Source organism: Corvus brachyrhynchos, unplaced genomic scaffold (genome assembly GCF_000691975.1).
Source record: "Corvus brachyrhynchos isolate BGI_N302 unplaced genomic scaffold, ASM69197v1 scaffold209, whole genome shotgun sequence".
Lineage (NCBI taxonomy): Eukaryota > Metazoa > Chordata > Aves > Passeriformes > Corvidae > Corvus > Corvus brachyrhynchos.
In genome coordinates, this window is record NW_008246056.1 from 588,168 (window position 1) to 603,762 (window position 15,595).

Genomic DNA, 15,595 nt, shown 5'->3' on the forward strand with positions numbered 1-15,595 from the left:
GTCAGCAGGGCACGCGGCTTCCCGTGGTTTGGGGCGTCCGGTCTTGGAAATTTCCCCACAGAGGTGTAGAATAGTTTCCACCTCTCCTTTCCAGTGGTTGAAACCCACTACTGTAGAGGCAAGGAGGGAAGGAAGGAAATCCCAGACTGGTGAGTAGTTTCTCTGCCTCAGTGTGAGTCCCAAATTACAGTGAATGGGCTAAAGTTCCTCACTGTCTGGTTCTGCTCCACTGTGGAAAAAAAAGTATGTATTTCTTAATGCTGATAGCTCAGAAGGAGAAAACGTCCTTTATGAAATTCATCACACGGTCCATTTCTGGTCCTCATAAAACACTCGGGGCCATGGTTTTACACCACTGCGAATGTACCTGCACTCTGTGCAGATGTACCCTGTCCTGAGCCACCTGCTTTGTGACCTGTATGTATGCTGAGTTCTCCCCGTTTGATCTGGAAGTGCATGGTCTTTTATGTCTTCCTAGATCAATTCGAAATTAAGTCCTCAGGGAACATTATTCTTCAGCCATAACAATGGTCGTTGCCTGGCAGATTATTTTATCTCCTCTAATACCCTACTTGGCTTTCTATGCATGGTAATAGTTCATCAGGTTATGCAATTCCAAGAGGGGTTAATGGATCCATTGTGATAAGTTATCTCTGCAGTTCTTGAAATCAACAGGTGTGCACTAGTTTGCATTTGGGGAAAGGTTAGTTGCTGCTAGGGCTGGGAACCTTCTTGGAGAATACTCTACCACGAGACCCTTTTAGTGTAACTGGTTAGCTACTTCAAGGGTCTCCTAAGAAGATGGAAAAATTGCCACTTCCACCTTTAGGAACATTCCAAGAACTTCAGGACTAAGTGCAAGCCAACTTGATCCCAGCCCAAAAATTTCTAGATAGTTAGGATGTCCTGCAGGACAAATGTAGGATGCTGTGGTGTGTGTAAAATGCTCCTTGGAAAGTGGACTGGATGTGATGGAGGTTTTCTGAGAGCCTGTGCTTTACCTGGACAACACGGTGCAAAGAGCTCCCTGTAGGGTGGCTGGGTTCCATCTCAAAGGGGGAAGCTGAAGCAAACTGCAGCCTGGCTGTAGTTCCTGTGAGCAGGCTCTTCCTGCTAGACCCTGTCCTCTTGTTGCTGCAAGCTGTGGGTACCTGCAGGTGCAGGTATTTACCTGTGACATGGAGGAAGAAACCCAGGGATCACCCCCATGCCTCCCTGTTGTTCCCATGTAACTTATTACCATTTTCTACAGGAGAAGCTCCAATCTCCTCTCTCCATGCCAACCATGCTTTAAGCACGCCCTGTAGGAAGACAAGTCGTTGCCAGCTGCATGTCTGAGCTGTAGCCATCATTCTATTGTATTTTCAACAGAGGAGCAAACACATGGAGAGAGATGGAAATGGGGGGAGTAGAGAAGAGTCTGATGTGGCAGAGGATGTTCAGAGACCTCCTTATTTGCTGTCCCATACTAGCATTCCATGAAGAGGCTCTGCTGCCCAGCAGCTGATTCCTATCCCTTAGCTTCTATGCTCCAAGTCCACTCCACAACCTGTTTTTCTGTAACTCCTCCCAATCCAGCATCTTGTGAGGAGTTTTAAGGCACAGTTTGCTCATTTGCTTCGGGCTTGGAGCACATCCAGTTTGCTCACGTGCTCTGGCAAGAGAGCAACGCGTGCCCCGAGCTGCGCGTGATCCCGAGCTAAGCAAAGCACGGCTGTGTCTGCAGTGCCCGTCCCGGGGAGAAGAGCAAGTGCAAGGAGGCTCTCTGGCAGGAGTACACGAGCCTGATATGTGATAGCCTTCAGTGACAACTGTGAAAGAAGGTTTGATGGACTTGCCATAGCTCACAGAACGGGGAGCTCAGGCAGGAGAAGGGCTTGTGCTTCTAGGAACAGGCAGGCAAAGATGTCCATCACCTGTGGGGCAAGCCAGCCATCCCAGGCACTCTTGCCCTGCTACGAGCCCCCAGCACTCATCAGGGTAACAGGCAAAAGTCACCTCACTTCCAGCTTCACTGCTAGACTGGTCCTTACAAAACTAGCCAGTGTGCTTGCCTGAGAAACTGGAGAAAGGCAGAGGGTTTTACAAGTCCTTGCCTCCAACCCTGCACCTTAACTGACAGCAAATAGTCTGAACACCTTTAACACATGAGACTTTTAAAGTCCCATAGCTGCTCTAGCTCCCTACCCTACTGTTTCAGTGCCTTTGCAGATTTTATATTAAACCCCAGAAAACAGATAGGGAAATGCATTTTTTTCCCCCTTTACATCTGAGTTACTAATTCAAAAAAAACCTTATTTCATCGGAGCTAGAAATAAATACTAGCAGGTTTTTGGTTGATAATGAGTATCCTTTAAAGAACAAAGGAAGCTGAATAATGGAGCCTGGAGCCTGTCACATGCAATACTTGTTAGTAATAATTTCTGTTAGCTGTTCAGGGAAGCGCATTTCTCAATTTCAGAGCTTAAATGACTTAACCAGACTTTTTACGAGGACGCGGTATCTAGCAACCCTGACTGCAAAACAATGCAAGTTTCTAGAGGCAAAGCATTGGCTGCTGGTTGTTGTTGATCAGTAACAATTCAGGAGCTTTTATAAAATGCAGATGTGATCTCAGTTCTTTCTCTAGGAAACAAAAACAATGAAGTTTCAGCCTGGCCTGACTAGCAAGTAATGCGTGCTGCCATCCTATCAACACAAGTTTGCCTTCTCTCTTAAATCCCACAAAAACACCTTCAGAAGCAACTGAGGTAGGTTTGTGATTCATGTCTTGATGGTGCAGAGTTTTAGAATTGCATTAGTCATCTCAGACCTAAGTAAAGAGCAGGGATTTCAAAAGCAGTACCTTATATGTGTTCTGTTCCCCACCCCCTGAATCTCCACACAAATAAAGTAGATTAAAAAAATAAAAAGAAAAATTAAATCTAAGTTTTTTGCAGGAAAAGTGGGTCAGACATCTGAGGATTCTTGCTGTTAAAAACTTGCAGAAATCTCAGGTAAAGAAAGTTCTTAACGGCCTCCTTACCTGGGCAAAACTCATCAGGCATCTTTTAAAGTAAAGAGGTCACCCTTTTACTCATTTTATCTCAAATTGCTGAGTACCCTGGGAACAGGAGAAAATGTGTGAGGCTTTTAAATATAGACTCCCCAGTTCTTGGAAGGAAGGAGAAAGAGTCATTGATTGAGAAGGACTGGTCCTGTCATCATTTATGTTTCATGTTTCCTTGGACATTCATGGATTGCCCCCTGTTGTTTTTTTTGGGTTTTTTTTAACTTGTTTTGGACAAGAGAATATGTTAAAAATAGTATTCTCCTGAATCATCTTGATCTGGGTGCATTTACACATTGTAGATTAGATTAGTGAGATTCTAGAGGTGGGTGACGTGTAGTGCCTAAAAATGAGCTTTTTTAAAAAAGGAAAATTGAAAGTACTTTTATAATACTTTATTTATTAGATAAAAAGCGCATGTTGCTATAGTTTCTATTTTGTCTATGAGTCTGCTCCACTCTGTATAATTATCTGCTAGAATGCATACTCTGCATGTGTTTTTAGTTAAAATTTCTTAAAACACGGTCTTAAAGTCTGCATATTTTCAGCCTAGTCCTTTAATAACTCACATAAAATAGCATGTGTCCATCCTGCATGTGGAATATCTGCTTATGTATTTTCAACTATTTAGCTTAGAGATTTTGGTAGCATGAGTCAAGACTAATATTTATTTTCTATTTTGCCATTACCTATAATAAACTAACACATATCAAGGAAAACTTCTAGCTTCACTTTTAAACTCTAAGAAATAAGGTCTGTGTAGTTCTTAGTAGAGGGCCTATACGTGAAGTGAGACTGCTTTTTTAGTTCTTGCTACTTCTGCCACAAATGATATAAGCTGAACTGGAGAACACTTCTCTGGTTTAAAAAAAGATGTTGTAGCATCTTTTTATTCTATTTACACAGATTATCACAATAATCATCACAATGTACTTCTCGAGGACACCTGATGAGATGAGCGGTACCTTACACTGCCTGCGTGACTTCTTCACTTAGTGACCAAGGGATTCCTCATATGGAAGCATTTGTGATCTTTTCCCTTTGGTGATGTTTGTTGCACAATGAGGTTGATCACTGCCAGGACAACAGCCTGGGCTTTGTTGGGCAGTGTGATGTAATGGGCATTCTTAGTAGTTTTTATGCAAGCACCTTTTTTTCCCTAGCTGCTGCTGGTGCGTGTAAACTACTTGGCAAACAATGAAACACTAAAGTGATGTGTTCTCTTTTTATTTCAGTAACTTTTATGTCTGCTAAGGATTAGTTCTTGGTAAGTTCTTCTTTGAAAGATTACTTTCAAACTTTCAAGACTTACAGCTTGGCAGTGATGGGAATATGACATATGTACACTTTTTAGTGAAACTCTTCACTGTAAGTCCTGCAAAGCAGTATCTGTCCTCCAAAGACCTCATCTGGCCTGACTTTTCCAGCACCGATACAGCACTTCTGCTGGATCCCTAAGGACAGCATGAGGACAGGGAGAAAATGTGCCTACCACTTGTGCCTGTGGAGAGATTTAGGAAAATACTTGATAGCTGGGTCACTTATCCCTTCTGCTTCCTATAAATGCTCTGTGGCTGCAACTGCGATAAAAGGGAAATTCCTAAGTATCCTTGATGCTGTTCCACTGCTTCTAGTAGCATTGGACAAGTGAAGCCACTGCAAGCCTTTGATCGCCCCTGGGGTACAGGAGGAATGCCAGCAGCTGCTCCAGATTATGCTCCCACCACTCCCGTGGCTGTGGAGATGTGCTCACACTGCACTGAGGCACAGGGGCTTCCCCAGAGGCCAGCCTCAGTGGCCATCTCGGTCCACCCCTGTCCCCATGCCACCTTGGGACAGGTGCAGAGCCCCGGGCTGTGGCATCCCCTGGAATGCCACTGCCACAACCCATGTGCTGGGTGCTGTGGGATGCTCCTCCAGGGCGGGTGGCTGTACAAAGAGTGAGAGCCTGCTCAGCAGTTTAACCCCCTCTGGTTTAGGTCGTAGTCACTGAGTGAGGCTGTGGTGGATGCTGTACTAGAAGCAGTAGCCACACAGAGAGTAGAGGAAGCAAAACCTCACAACATGAGAGCCAAATTAGCCAGGCTATTTATACATCTGTGGCACAGCACTAGAAGTACAACCCCTAATGTGCCCTTTTTCCTTTTGGTGTCCAGTTCAGGAGCTGAGTTGCTCCATTAGCACCCAGGGAGTGCTACTTATGAGCTGAAAATCCCTGTGGAGGATGACGAGCTCCTTTGGAGGATCAGAAACTGCTGGGAAAGGGCAAGAGATGCTCAGTTTGAAAAGTAATCCTCCTAATCCTTCGGAAAGGTAATCCTCTAGTCTTTACCAGTGTCATTTACATAGGCACTGCCTCATGAGCTTCCTCTCTTTTGGGCGCTGTCTTCATGCTCAAGTTTGGTGTTAGCAGGGCTTGCAGCAAATTGAGCCAGAAGCCAGTTTATTTCCTCCCCTGACACTCTGTTTACTGATTTATCACTTTCTTCTAGCAGCAGTGTCTCAGTTTTTGCTCCTGACTGTCTCTGCTCTGGCACATGCCCGACCTGGGAGCTGGTGAGTGCTGCCTCTCAGATCCCCAGCCAAAGGTCAGTAGTTGCATGGTGGCCTCTGGATTCCTCAGATACCGACCCTTGTCATGTGGGGAGGCATTAACCTTTGGCCCTGAGTAAGTGTCCTCATATCTCACCTCAGTTAGTCTAGCCTGCTATTTGATCCAGTCTAATACAAAGCCCTTTCCTTTGGCATCCTGCAAATCTAAGCCCTGTCTTGATGATTTCCAGCACACCATCCACCTGATACTGGTGGGAGATACCCTCTGTGTTGCACCCAGGGCTGAGTAAGCAGTGGAAGTAGAGGCAGCTCGAGAAGAGCTGATTGTGTGTTCGCAGCCCCTCCTGCCTCCCAAGGGAGCAGTGGTGGTGGCTCCCTCTGTGTAACCTCTCTTCTTCACCCAGAACAGGGATGGCTACTCTGGAAGGATACTGCCTGTATCACGCAACAAAGATGTTTCAAGAGTTTGAGGTTTGGGGTTTTTTTAACTCCTGATTCAGGGGGAGGGACTCACTGAGAGTCCCTTACTTTGAATCAGGCTCTTGGGACAGAGTTAGACTCATCACTAGGTCTTAGCATGCTCCAAAAATGTGAGATTTCTCTTGTGTCCTTTTAATGCAGAACTTGGTCAGGAGTTCACCTCAGTGCACCACCACTATTCCTGCCAACTCCCATGTTTACTTGATATGTAACCTCACACATCTCCCTTGGGCCCATCTCAGGGCTGTACAGGAGTTCTTAGTTCAGCTCTGATGAATGATCATTTTACATCTGTGCACTGGACAAACAGCTGTTTTCCATGTTACCTGCTTTAGGAGCCTCACTGGCATGTTGTTTCTTTCCTTGCCTCCAGCAACAAGCAGACACAAGTGACCAATTGCAACAGGGCTGCACCAGCATCTCCTTGCAGTCGGGACAGTGTGAAAAATGCACATCATTTTTACACAGCACACCATATGTCAAATGGCTGCAAGATAAAATAGCAGGGAGTGGGCACTGGCAGTCTCTATTCCATATCTTTTGCTATTCAAAAGGGTGAAAGCAACACAGGCTTGGAGATGAGAGTCCCAAAGTGGCCAATCCCCTTTGGTCACAACACTTCCAGCTGCAAGGCCCTTCTGGGGAAGCTCTTCCTTTGAGGTACATCTCACCTGGGCAGGAGCCAACATCATGAGGAGGAAATTATTAGCTTGTAAAGAGAACCCCACAGGTAAAGTCTGACCTCCTGCTGGTTTCTTTTCTTGCAGGTATTTCCCGTGGATGCTTTAAAAACAGATGGTATTGTGGGTTTTGCTGGTGCCACTTGCTAGTGGGCAATGCTCTGTGTCCAAAGGAACAGAAATTTAGAAGAGTAGGCTTTAAAACATCCCATTGATGCATTTTAGCCTACCTGCATTCTTTTTCATGTGTGCCAGAGTGCTTTAAAAAGCCAGATAAGATCATCTTTGCGTGGGTTAGTCCTTGTCCTGGAGCTGGCAGCCCAGGAGGAGGGCAGTGTTGGTGGGAGCAGAGTGGTGCTGCCAAAGGATGTGAACCCCACTTGAGTGCCTGTGCTTTATGAGCAGAGTTTTTATCAGGGCTGGCGGGATTTACAGCTGTGTTCAACTCTTCATTCCACATTTCATTCCAAGGTGCTGCAAGCAGACCACAGGGCAGGCTTTTCCTCTCAGTAGGCTCTCAATTTGCAGTGGCCATTTCTTTTGTCTGCTTTGCAGACTAAAAAAAACTTTTTTCATCTTCTGCCTTTCTTTTCCCAAATTGCCACTGAACTGCTGATGTTCATATGTACATTGGCAGATCGAGAAATCTCCTGATGTATGGTGAAACATCATATTCTGCCAAGCTCTACCAGCCTATCACTTCCATACCACCTTCCATACCACCTTGCCTTTGGAACTTCATCGTTAGGTTTACTCAAGCTTGTGCCCAAATATCTACCTTTTATGAAAGTCCCATCCTTCTACCCTACCAGTTTTCCATGCCTTCTCTCATCTTGTACAATGAGGCACCATGATGTTAACCTCCTCTCTCCGAGGCATTGTGTAGCATCTCTGCAAATCAAATGGTGGTGATCCAGTTTGGGATTAGGAAATAGAAAGAAGTGAACAATTCCTTGTTTACATAAGACTGGGAAAACTCTTGGGGCAGAGCTGGGGCTAGAACACAGAATAAATCATGGGACTGTCTGTCATAACAAGAAAGGGGAGCTTGCAGCAACTTCTTTTTCTGAGATGATTTGTCAAATCTCCTGTAATTGGTTTAGTAAACACTAATAGATAGGAAACAAAACAAAATGTTCTCTTCCAGCTTTCTTAGGCTGCATGGTATCTCTCACAGCCATATGGGATTAATGGTGGCTGTAGGGTAGGATTGTGTCATAAAACTTTTATTAAATGTTTTAAAGCCAATTAAAGAGACATTGCCAGTTTGAGCTTTCTAAGATTTTACAAAGTAAAAAGTTTCCATTGTAGTCAAAGGGCCTTTGAAGTGCTAGATCCTGAAATTTTTAACCATTTAAGAAGTAAATTGCTGTATGTTCTCTGCTGATGCTGAGCCAATACTGTGACAGAAATTCAACTAGTTATGCACAGTACTGTTTTGGGCAGACAACAAATAAAATGCTCCAAAGTAGAAATTCATTTTTCCTATCTTCTTTCATTTACAGAAGTATTTTGAATCTTAATCGAAGCCTCATTAAGCGACATTTTAGACAGGAGGGTTTGGATTCTCCTACCAATCTGATGATGTGTCTTTCAGATAAACCTTTCTTAAAACCCTCAAGTCTCCAAACTGAGAAATGAGACCTTTTGTGAGTGTAATACTGGTTATTAGAAAATCCACATCTGAATTCTTGAATTTTGTTAAAAATCAAGCTTCCATTTCAGGTATACCGTTCCCCTTATCGTAAGGTGTAAAACGTCCTTTTTTCCTGTGGAGAGCATTCAGCCTACATTTCAAGGAGCAAGCAGCCCTTGACAGGAAAAGGATCTGCAGGGCTCCGTGTCTAGGGTAGAAAGGAGATGGGTGGATGTAGATGCAGTCACAGTTTGCTTTCATGGGCAGCGATGTACTTGCATTCATGTGAGAAATAGGAATCTTCTGATGGAGCTCAGGATATGCTTGGGTTTCTGGGCTGCAAGTACACACTGCTGGGTCATGTCCAGCCTTTCATCCTCCAGTACTCCGAAGTCCTCCTCAGGGCTGCTGCCTATCTCTTCATCCACTAGCATTTGCTCATACCAGGGGTAATTCCTTTTCAGTCGTTACTATGATTAAAACTCCAGGATCCTTGATCTTTAGATATGAGCCTGTCAGGGCACATCTTGGGCTGTTGTAGCATCCTCTGAAGGACAAAAGCATCCCTTGGATGTGGTCTACCTCTGTCTGTGAGAGGGCAGCAGAGGCTGAGGCAGCAATACCTTCCCCCTCTGCCCAATCCAATCTGTGCTCTTGGCGCTCATCCTCAGCTCTGCGTGTTGCAGAAGGCTGACATGTCCCTGCAGCGTGCCGGGTGATTTCCTGCACACTTGCAGGGCTGATGTGTGCTTTGGGGAGCCCATCAAGGCTGGAGGTGAGCAGGCCTTGGCACAGTGTCACCTCCTGGGCTCACAGCTCATTGCTCACCCGCAGCTGGGACCTGACAGGCTTTTTTTGTCTCTGTTTTGTATAAATCTTCGTCACTGTAGCACTTCATCTGATATGACTAACACGCATGGTTTTTCTCTGCTCTCTCCCCTGAGGAAGGTGGGGGGAGACTTAGTGTGGGCAGTGCAGTATTTCTGCTTCGGTCTGGTTATTTTAGAAACAAACTTAAAAACATATGTTCATTTCAGTTCGTTTATGTGACAGAGACAAGGTCGAAGAGATATGCCTGGAAAGTGTAGCTGAAACCTCCCTAAGAGCTGGGTTGTGCTCAGGGATCAAGTTACATGGAGTTTATTGCAGGCTGGTATTTAAATTCACTATAGCCTGCCCCATCATTGTATTTTTAAGGTCCCTTTCTTTTACAAATCTCTTAATTTTGTCTCCTTCTCCTTTTTGCACTTTTTCCATTTGTTGCTCCTTTCAGGACAATTTCATTTTTTGAAATATTCCCTGTTCTGCAGAAATCATCATCTATACTATAGAAACACATTTGTACAAATCTTGATAGCCCAAATCTTCTCCTTGTCTAGATCCTCATTGTGTTGCATGTTGTGTCCTTGTTCCGCAATTCTACCTAAATTTCCACCCCTGGTGAGGCAGACTGTACCCTTGAAATACATGCGTGTTTATAAGGCAACAATTGGAATTGGCAGGAAATGGTGATGGAAGATTTCCTCATGAAAAAGTGAGGATTAGCAAGTCTGGTTTTCATTTTTCATCAAAGCAAAAGCAGAGTTTTGTAAATGATGGTGGGAGAAACCTGAGGAGGGGAGATTTCAGGAGATAAAAGCCTGTCTGCTGGGGCGGGAGGTGAGGGGGCAACTGGCTTCAAGACACAGCTCAGCTGAACCTGGATGTCAACCTGAAGCCCCTGCCTCTGTGAGTTTACTGGCTGGGACTGCTCCTCTCCTGACCAATGTTTAAAGACGTAGAAAGTGAGAAGAAAAATGAGAAAACAAATGGTGATTAACTTAATCAAGAGAGGAGAGCACCTGAGTGTGAAGTAGGAGACAGAAGTTCAAGCCCTTGCTAAAATCTGTCACAAAAAGTAATTAAACTTTCTCATTCATGTTCTCCTCCAGTGCTGTAATCCCCGTGACTGCCAAAGCTCATCCTGCTTCTTGCCAGTCAGACTTTCCTTGGGGCTGGGAACTTACAGACACTCGAGTTCTTCTTCTGGGAAAAAGTTGCCATAAAATGCTTCCCAGCACTTGCAAGATTGCAAATAGGATTTGATGAAGATGGTTCTCATTTGATTATACCTCTAAGCAACATCTTCTGGTTTTTTGCACAAGTATAGTTCAAAGTTTGTATTAAAAATGGGGCGGAAAGGTAAATTGGGATTTTTGGACGGGTTTTGGTAAAGAAAGCCTTGCACTTTGTTACTGTGGTGATACCACGGAAATGTGATTTGTGGGTCCAGGGAGAACCTAAGTTGTGAAAGAAAAAGCTGAGATTTTTGGTAGGAGCACATAATCTTGAGCACTCCTTTTGACTTTTCCTCCTAGTGATATTGGTGGGGATGTGGTTAATTTTAATGGGAACAGGATCAGCGTATAAACCATGATAAGCCTTCACTAAATGAAAACTGGAAAATGTCTACTGAACTGCTTTGAAATGTCTGAATGTAAGTAAAAGGGATCAGAGGCCTGTTTCTTGCTCAGAGAATGTATTTGACTCAGTGGACTAATAAATTTTCCCAGATTTTATTTGAAAAGTTAGTTAAATGAAAGGTCAGTCCCATTTGTAAACAAAGCTGTCTGAATTTATTGTTAAGTAAAAGCATCAGGGGCTTTTGCAGTACTTGCCTCTGTGGCTGAGTGCCGGCACAGTTGCTTTTTAGAAAGCTTAGTGCATATGATTCTTTTTTATTAGAAAATAAACAGAAAAGACATGCCAATCAGTAGCTTCAAAAGGTCCTCGCTGCAATATCAGTGTAAGAGCTGTGCAATGGCCTCCTGATGAAATGGGAAAGCAGACAAGTTGTTTTCAGGCACTTTGGTAGAAAATTGAAGCTCTGGCCAGCTTAGTGAAAGGTTTATGAACCTTCTGGGGAGTCTCCGCTACATTCGCCCAACCTACACTGATTTTTTTCACTGATACTTTGGAACCGGGTTAAAATCAGTAGTTTGAGAATTCAAACAAAACAGAAAAGGGCAGAGAGGGACACTGAGGATGGGAAATCTTGTGCAGATACCTGCAAAAACCAAAGCAGCTGTCTGCTGTGTTGCACTGACAGGAGTGCTGTGCAGAGCTGGAGGGATGGTTGCCTCACAAACTCTTGGGTAAGGACATCTTACTCACTCTCTCCCTATCCTGTGGCTGATATTGGCAGTGCTGCCTAGTTCTGATCACATTATCTGCCCAAACTAGAGGTCTATGAGGCATGTGAGCACCCTGCAATACAGCAGGAGAGATCAGCTCTGCTTAGGGATCCAGGCTGCATGAGCTCAGCAGCTGCAGAAGTGGGATTGCCTCTCCAGCTATCCCTAATTGTTTTGCCATGGCAATGCCAACTTCAGCACGAGCTAAGATTCTGCTTTTTGGGCAGGACCTGTTGCAGTGGTCACATCACTTAAGTCTAGTGTCTGGAGTGCTTTGCATCCCATGCCTGTGCCTCCTTTGCTTTTTTTATAGTGTGGCTTGGACGTGGTGTCGTTTTACTAGAACAAGGCTTCTTAGGCACTGCTGTAACCAGAGATACCCTGACCTTACTGTCACATGCCGGCTATTTCTTGTGCCAAAACGAAAAGGCAAGAAAATAGAAACTAAAGGGATAGAGCAATCACCATGTATGTATTCACATTTCTCTCTCAGGAGCCTGTAAATTACCTAGTTTGTGGCAATGTTTCTGTTCGGGGTTTCTGCCTCATTTCTGCTTGGCAAATGGCTTTGGAGAGGCTTGGGAGGTTTTATTTGCTTTTTCAAGGGAGAGAGAAAAAAGGTAAGGGGGGTTTGACTGGGGCTGTCATGAGGCCAGTGAAGTTGCAGCACACCAGCTGGGAGCATGGCTCACTCTTGACGTGTGCTTAGCCAGGTTCACAGAGAGGATGGACAGCTAGCTGGGAAGGAAAGGACAGCCAAAAAGGTTATGTGGTCACATGGCCAGGTTTTCCTTGGGCTGGCCTTCAACCCCCTGTCCCCATCACCTTTCCTAGGCAAGGGTGTCTCTCGAGGCTTGTGTAAAAAAAGCTACACCCTTTTAATTGAAGCTGTGTGTTTAAGCAGGTTTCCAGTAAACTAGTGCATGTGCCTGGACTCTTATTTCAGCATGAAGTTTTTTTGTTTTTTTTTTTTTTTGACCTTTGTGTTATTTTAGCTTAGGAAAAACACTTAAGAGCAGACCGCAATTAATGTACCATTTTCATACCTCCTCAAAAAAATGCATTATATGGTGTTTAAACTTGTAGAAAATCATGGAAGACAAAGCTTGATAAACTTTGGTTCCTTTCCAGAAAGGTGAAGAGGAAAAGATTTTTCTTGGATCTGGTTTTTCAGAGTGAACGCCAGGCAGTCTCTGCTGTGCCTCACTGTACCCAGGCTCCTTCCTATTATATCAGTGTGTGGTGCCTTATAGCAGCTCCCAAGACTTTAGCTTGTGACCTCTTAAAGAAAAATGCATGCTCCTCTGTAGAGAAGCTCAAGGATGAGAGCGTGGAAATTTCTGGCATTTGAAATTTTGTTTCAGTGTTCAAATTCTAGAAATGTATTTCTATTAAGTAATTAAGGGTCTGTTGACACTGAATGAAAATCACCTGAACATTAGGTTGCTGTATGGAAGAGTGACTTCTCGTGTGTTCTACCAGATGAGGAGACCTCATAATAGCCTAAAAGCTCTTCTGGAATCCCCAGCTGAAGGGACACAGCTTTTGTGATGGCTGCCTCTTGGCTCTAAGAGAGCTCATTTCTCTGAAAGTCAGAGCCCTTTTCTTGCCCACTCTGCCTTTGAACCAAGAAGCGTGAAACCTAAGGGATACTGTACGACTTCCTGAGTTTTGTGTTACGCGTGGATGGCTTGGCATTGTTCATGGTGAGCGTTCAGATAAACGGAGGGGCTTTGCATGCGGTGCGTCCCCTCTGAATTGTCCCACAGGGGCCTGTCCCACCGGACCACCTCGGCGGCTGAATGAACAGCAGCTGTTCATTAACAGGGAACAGAGATCCGGCGCTGGCCATAGGAAGTAAAGCCCCAGAGCACACTGCAGTAGCCTTGTTCTCCCTTTACAAAGCTGCTCTCTGTTAAACTGTGGTATTGACCCTCACTGGCGTACAAATGCCCTTCGTTAGGGTTTGCACGCTGTGTTATATGAGTCCGCAGTTAAAAAGCGAACGAACAAAACCTGCTTGTGGTAATTTACTGTAATGGCACTGGAAGTCAGCTTAATCAGGGAAAAAAAAATGATTGGGGTGATTATGCTCAACTGTAGTGCTGGAAGGAGCAGGACAGCTGGGCGCTGAGGTGGTGACTTCACCGGTGACTGTGGAGGAGATGGATTATTTGCAAAATCTCAGCCTGACATGGCTCTCCCAGAATGCAGCCTGCTCCTATGACACACATCCTTATATGTTTAATAAGGTGTTAGAACTGAACCTGAAATGTTCGTTCGTATTCCCCTGTTGTGGATCATTTCAGTGACCATCTGGTGCCCCTTTTTAATTTTTTTTAAAGACTATTTTGCATCCTGCACATTACTTTCTGTTTACCCTTTGGGCCCCAGCTTGGCAGAGTGCCATGGAATGTGCTTGGTGTCCTGTCCTAACTCAGCAAAACACTGAAGACAGTGCATAACGATAAGCCATGGTGTTTCCGCTCCCACCTCGCCAGGAGAGCCTCATCTTACCAGCTGTGAGAGCAGCCTTTGCTTGGAAGGTGGGAGAAGGATGTGAGAGTTTGTACAAACAGTGCTTTTATTCCCAGGGACATTTTTAACACTTATTTTTGTGACCTGCTCAGATTTGCATAGTTGAGTAGCAACAGCAGCCTGGTATCAAAGTGGTAGGAGAGAGATCTGGTCAAAGAAAAATAATTCCTTTCATGGGTCCAAGAGTTACCCTCTGACACCAAGAGCTGAAAGACTTCCCAGCTGAGCCACCATTTTCCCTGTGTGTTAGTGCTACAATTGCAAACCGACCTGGGTTTTGCAGTGTGCAAATTCAGTTTATTTGCTTAGCTGGAAGAAAAGCAGTAACTCTATCCTTTCTGAACTGACCAGAGTGGAAGTCTGTATTTTAACCTTAAGAAGAGCTAGCAGCCTTGAGGAATGCCACTAGGAAGTGGAGCTCAAGCAATTACACTGAACGAACAATGAACTGCATATATTTCTAGTGTGTCTGAGTGCGTGGACGTGATTGAGAGAGGGAAAAGAAGAGGAAGGACGGATTTGACACCAACTGTATTCAGTTTAGGAGGGAATGCAGAAGAGACTGTGGTTGCAGACTGATTTAGGACTGCATTGAGTCCGTTGAAGGAACCTGGTGTAAATGGCTGTGGAATTATGTTTTTCACATGGCAGCAGCCCCACTGCTGTGCTGTGGGCACATTCAGCCAGCAAAGCTGCATCACTTCCAAGAGACACAGGCTGAGAAAGCTGAGCCCATTTCCACCAGCACCACTGCATCTCCCTTCCAGCTTCTGCCGGGAGAGGTATATTGGTGAGGGGATGGAACCAGGATGATTCCCAGGCCCCGGGCAGGCCTTGTTGTGCTGGCACAGCACTGCTCTTTGAATTATCTGACAAGCTAAAACAACAGAACTGTTTTAAGTTTAGTTTGTTTAAGCGGCCTTTTGCAGTGGTGTAAGTACACGGAACATTTTGGTTGTCCTATCTTTTGCTTCGTCATGTGGATGACATTCTTACTCGATTTATTTAGCCAACGTATTTTGGCTAACGCTATGTTGAACTCTGCTCCAGGAGGCCTCTTTGGTTCAGGTGCCACCACAGCTTCTCTAGGAAGCAAGTCAGGATTTTTCTGGTCAGCAAGAGTGCATTTGCATTTGTTCACTGTTGTTCCTCTTCCCTTATCTCTGTTTGTATTACGTTACCATTCAGGGTGTTCCTGCACTCCTCTCATGTTTGTATGGTGCCCAAAAGTTGACACTTCTGTAAGCTTGTAGTCTGTGTGTGATACAAAAAGTACCAGAGAGAGTGGCTAGAGATTGCTATAAAGACCTCAATGTTGTATTTTTTTCTCCTAAATGAAATTCCTAAAAAAAAGTGTCTTCACTCCATGTGTGTTTATTGTCAAAGTCCTTCAGGCTTTGTTTGACTATTTTGATGCATCCAGTTTCTTATCTGATGCTTTCTGGTTACCTTTCCAATTCAGGGACAAAGTCCAAAGAAAGACTGG

The 15,595-nt window shown here is 44.6% G+C and overlaps 1 long non-coding RNA gene across 2 annotated transcripts; it reads left to right on the forward strand.

Moving 5' to 3' along the window:
- Nucleotides 1–6: 6 nt before the first annotated feature.
- Nucleotides 7–11,913, forward strand: LOC108449528. Of its 2 annotated transcripts, XR_001865698.1 has the most exons (5): nt 7–2,750; nt 2,940–2,996; nt 3,956–4,316; nt 5,206–5,362; nt 5,545–11,913. It is a non-coding gene; the product is annotated as an uncharacterized LOC108449528 (long non-coding RNA). The 2 variants fall into 2 exon arrangements; XR_001865697.1 differs by having other exon boundaries at nt 3,956–5,362.
- Nucleotides 11,914–15,595: the final 3,682 nt, after the last annotated feature.